Here is a 5,608-nt window from a genome sequence, read left to right as displayed (position 1 = left end):
CAGTGTAAACATTCATTTACCAGAAATCATCCAGTTCTGAATGGGGTTTTATTTGTTTTGTCAAATATGCAATATTAAAGAACATTTTAGACTAGAAGTCTTAGGGCCCTTAAACTTGAAAACTACTAGTGTTCCGCAATTGTCTGAGGTTACCTCCAGCTGGCTTACTTGCCCAAAATATTTAAGATAAATTTATCTTTAATCTCAGTCTTAAATATGTATACTTATACTCAGGAACACATTGCAACCAATCCGCACTGGAGGAAAGTAAGATGAAAGCTGAAAAAGTAACTTGAAACTTCACAAACTCTGTAGCATACTCAGGCTTAGACACAATTTTTATGTGATGTCTTCATTACTCCCTGGGTCATTTGGGAGCAATAAAACATTGAAATTCTTTGAAAGGCACATGCTGACTTCCAGCCTCAGTTGCCCAGGCCTCCGAGACGTGAAGTAATCTCCACTTACAGGCAGTTACAGAACATCCTGATAGAAGGACATCTTCTTGTCAGTTGTCACAGTAGCTGCAGGTCCACCACAGTCTTCATGCCATGAGAAGGGGCATTATAGCATGCCATGCACATGGCATCCCTCTGGGGCCAGATTAAATTCCAAAAGGTTCCAGTGACAAAGAACTTCAGAAGAGGAAATGATTTGCTTTACTTTCAAGAATCATTACGCTTAAAATGAAAAGGACTTACAAAGCCCTTAAAACAGCAAAACCACCACCCAAACCAGAAGCCTTTATGAGCCTAGCCTTGTGCTTCCATTCCTGGAAGTCACTGCAAAACATATCCTCCCCGTTCCTCAACCCTACGAAACACCTCCAAACCAGCTTATCTGTGGTTAGACATGTCAAAGATGGGCAGCTGTTGAAGATTTGGTCACTGGCTTGAAGGAGCACTGAAGTAACAGCTAATGCTGATGGATAGCCATGGTAAAGACTGACGACAAGACGCAGAGCTAGGGATTAGGTATTGAGGGGACTTTGGGTTGGCATGAGCACAGGACAGAGGGGATTGGGTGGGTTGAGCACCTCTTGGTGAAGTACCAGGATGCTAAGACATCATGCTGTCGACACAGATGCCCTGCAGGAGGGAGCACCGGTGAAGAAGGGTAATGCTGGCAGAAAACCCACTGACAAAAAGGATGAGGTGACACTTGGTATGAAAAAGATGTGCCTTCTAGAAACAGAATTGATGCATCTTTGGCTGTGCAGTTCCCAAAACAACATCAGAAACACGTTATTACCATTATCTACTCTCGCCAATAATCTTCCACCTCATAACCAGTCACAAGATTTTTCCAATCAGGCAAAATCTCACCAGGGTTTCAGAGTAAAAGGGGAAAAAAAAAAAAAGAAATCATAATCTTGCATTCTAGACATCTTGGGGATTTTTCTGAGAATATAATTAAGATAAATGAATTTAAACACTCAATCTCTATAATGGACTCAACAGATCCCCATTAAGTAATAGAGGCAGACATCCAAATTACCCTGCTGAAGCCAGGAAAATCATCTTTTCATCAAGTTTTGTTCTATTAAAAAGTGTGAGATTAAATGTCCAAATGTTATGCACATAGTAAAAAAGAACAGGATAAGCAAAAGACAGGCAGATAACATCAAGGGATACCTGAGGATACTGGCTGGCTAACTAATGCTGGATTTTCCTAAACAAGATTAGGAAAGAGCAAGAGGCAACTATGTTGAGTCAAATCTTTCTTTAACAGACAGTTTTGTAGCACACAAGTTAGGGCAGAAAGATCACTGCAGCAAGTGAAAGAGTAAAAGTAGTATATAAATTTTATTAAAATATAACATAGAGAAGCTGCATCTAGTTTTGTCTCACTTCTTGGGGCCAGTTTTATTAGTACGGGTGTCTCTGACCAATAGGATACAAATGGAAACTGTCACGCCCAGGTTTGTATCTTGAAAACTGATGCTTTTTCTCCCTTGAAGGCAGAAGTGTGTAACAGCTATTTAAAAGGAGCAGAAGGAACCTGCACCATACATGGGACCCACAAACGAGCTGGTTACCCCTCAACCTGACCTACTTCATCTGCTGAAAGGAGCTGCTGTTCCACCACGACACAGGAGTACAACACATGTTCTGTTCAAAATTCACTCCCCAAGAAGGACATCAAGAGGGGACAGTCTCAAGGCAAATGAATGTTCATGCTCCTTCTCCCCTCTTTCTGATTTTTACATACGCTAAGAATCACAGTACAAAGAGTTCTAAAAACCTGTGTATAAAGATCAAATTGCTATGAAAACGTCTCAGAACTTGTAAAATAGTCTTTGTTGCTGCTGGCCTTTTTAATAATAAAAATAGAGTTTAAAGTCTGGTCTTGCAGCAAGAAGGAATCTCTAGGGTGACACAATAACCATTTTAGTTAATCTGACCTGCAGCACAAATCAAGAAGTAAGGTATGTTTTAAAGTCCTCCCTTAGAGTGAAATGGCATTTGCAGCATGGCTGTAATCACACAAAATGAAAGGTTTTAAAATTGACCTCTCTGTTCTTCACTCAATCCTCTGCTGAGAAAAATATTTCTTCTCCTGCTCACAGAAATTCTAATCTCATTTATGTCTCATACTCCACGTTTCAGAAAACATGCAAAATTTATTTTTACTACTACACCAATGACATTTTTGTGGCATTTTAATATTAAAAATTAAATTTCAAGTTGCATAAGAAGAGAAGAAGTACTTCAGCTATGAGATGCTGAGACTTTTTTTTAAAGCAATATTGCAAGTTGATTTTAAACCCATTTGGTTACAAAGTACGATATGTGGTTGTTCGCATTATCAGAGCTCCAATAATTCAAGTTATGCAAATCTCGCATGATTTTCCCTAAACACCGCGGGGAAGAACCCCCTAAACACAACCAAATAAAGGAAAAAGTATACTGCAAATAAAGTCAACTATTTCACATCACCTAATCCATGATGTGTACAGCAGCGGGTGGATGTATTGTCAAAATGGGAAAACGGAAGAGCTACCTAGCCAACTACACGCTCATTTCTGAAAAGGAGTGACGAAAACTCTCATGTCTGGTCACAAAATACCCAAAACAGAACGCAGTGTTTGGTATAAGCATTCAGAGAAGAGAAAGCACATGAAATCTTTATTCTCTAGATCCCCAAGGACAGTTTGACCAGGGAAGACTTCTCTAAAGGTAGAGACAAGAAACTAAGCACCTGTGTTAGCCAGTGCTCACAGACCACTAACAGATCTGATGTTAAAAGAAAAGGCAAACAGAAGGCACTTGTCCAGCACAATGATGGCAGATAATGTGTGTCTCAAGAAATTCATGCCACTATCCACTTCTGTACTAGGAAATAAACGAAGGGAGATTTCTCTTCTGCACTTCTCAGATTTAAGGGCTAGGAACATATGTTTAGAAAAAAACACCCTAAAAATGGTCTTAACAATGCAATAACAAATAAATACAGCTGTATGGATACAAATGACCTTAGAAGAAATGCTGGTAAGAGAGATGGGGAAGATAAACACCACAGTTCTGGACTTGGTTACAGTTAATCTAATGAAAAGTCTAAAAAGCCTACGTATAAGATACTGAGTTTAATATAAAGGAAAAGGTGGGCATATCTCCACATATGACATTGTAGGCTGACAAAGTATAGGATAGATTAAATAAATATTTAAAGTAACAGAAGAACTGGCAGGAAAGGAAACCCGGGAAGGCTGAAGACAAGTTAATGTATGCCTAAGGGTTATGTGTGCTATCCAGCAATAAGTACATCAGGAGTAATAAAAGCACTAAAGTAGATGAACAAGAATTTGTATAAGACTTGCGGGGAAAGAAAAGCAAGGAATATAAGCACGTAAGAGGCACAAGTTCACGATTCTTTCTGCTTCCACAAAAAAGAAAATAGACAATAAATTAATATTAAAATTCAAACTAAGTCAAAGCAACTGTGACCAAAAATTTACTTTTTCTATTTTGCATCAGTGAAAAAAGGAACCTGAACACCTAAATGGGTCCTTACTATCGCACTTTTACTGTAGATTTTTAAAGAACTAGATATTGAAGTACCTTTTCAATGAGGCCACTTGTCCCACTGAACTGACTTCTTTATATCCATTCTTTTTTTCTATATTTTCCAAAGCTTCACTGGGTTTCATTGTGTCCTCCATTTAGTGCTTTGAAAGCTTTCTACTGCTCTCAGTCACTTCTCCCTTCATTGTCTTTGGAAAAAGAAAAGAACTCCAAATTTTTTCGCATTCCCTTTAAGCATTTTAAGGAACTTGTGACGAAAATGAAAAATAAACTTGAAAAATCTGTTTTCAATCCTGAGCCTCTTGCATTGGTTGTCATAAAGCTCAATGAGCTTGACTGCCTCCAGCCTCTACCTTTCCTACACAAAATTTTCTGCCCTACAGGTTGAATGCGGCTGAACAGGAGAGTTCTCATATGGGGGACAGTCTCTGAGGAAAAGTGACATTGGAAGGCTGCATATTTAAACATTTACCATCCTCTCCTCTCGCCTATAATGCAATTTCTCTGCTTACAATTGCTTCCTCTCAAACTGTTTTAATTAGCCATACAATTAGTTTCCACTGACTTTTCCCTCTGTTGCAATTTAGATTGAGCAGCAGAAAGGCAGAGTAGCATGCGCTGGTTTGATATTCAGTCCAAACTTGTAATAGGGCTGTATGTAACATTGCAGATTTCTTTTAGGTTAATATTCCATATGCATGCTTCAGTGGCAGAACAGTTCCTTCCGTGGCTGTGTCCTCCAAGACCAGGTGCCTTGTCTGTCTAGAACTAAAGGGTGCAATAAGATGCTTTGGAAAGCAACAAAAAATTTCCAAGAAGGCCATGAAGTAATCTACCCATATAAAAAAAATTTAAAATTTCTTCAGTTAATGTTTGACATTCTTTATATACTACAAGAGGGACATTGAGATGCTGGAGTGGGTGCAGAGAAGGGCAACAAAACTGGTGAAGGGTCTGGAGAACAAGTCTTATGAGGAGCCGCTGAGGGAACTGAGTTTGTTGAGTCTGGAGAAGGCTGAAAGGAGACCTTATCACTCTCTACAACTACCTGAAAGGAGGTTGTAGTGAGGTGAGTGTTGGTCTCTTCTCCCAAGCAACTTGTGATAGAACAAGAGGAAATGGGGTCAAGTTGCACCAGGGGAAGTTTAGATCGGATATCAGGAAAAATTTGTCTACTGAAAGTGATGAAACACTGGAACAGGCTGCCCAGGGAAGTGGTGGAGTCACCATCCCTGGAGGTGTTCAAAAAAGGTGTAGATGTGGAACTTCAGGACATGGCTTGGTGGTGTTGGGTTGACAGTTGGACTTGATGATCTTTGGGATCTTTTCCAACCTTAATGATTCTATGACTATAAAAATAATCAACTCCCTACAAGAATTCAAGGGAAAAAAAATCCAGGATGCAGTGACTTCCTGACTCCTTATTTTGCCCATTCATGTTAAGAATTTCCCAAGTATATTGCCTTTTACCAGTTCATTTTGCTTAACGATTATTGACACATTTCTGTTTATCCTAGAACATCAGGAGCATGCTTTCCCCTGTACAGTACCACCAGCTTGTCTTACCTGGAGGCCCATGGAAG

The sequence above is a fragment of the Apaloderma vittatum genome, unplaced genomic scaffold (assembly GCF_000703405.1).
Source record: "Apaloderma vittatum isolate BGI_N311 unplaced genomic scaffold, ASM70340v1 scaffold8551, whole genome shotgun sequence".
NCBI classification, from domain to species: domain Eukaryota; kingdom Metazoa; phylum Chordata; class Aves; order Trogoniformes; family Trogonidae; genus Apaloderma; species Apaloderma vittatum.
Note: the sequence above shows the minus strand (reverse complement) of the source record.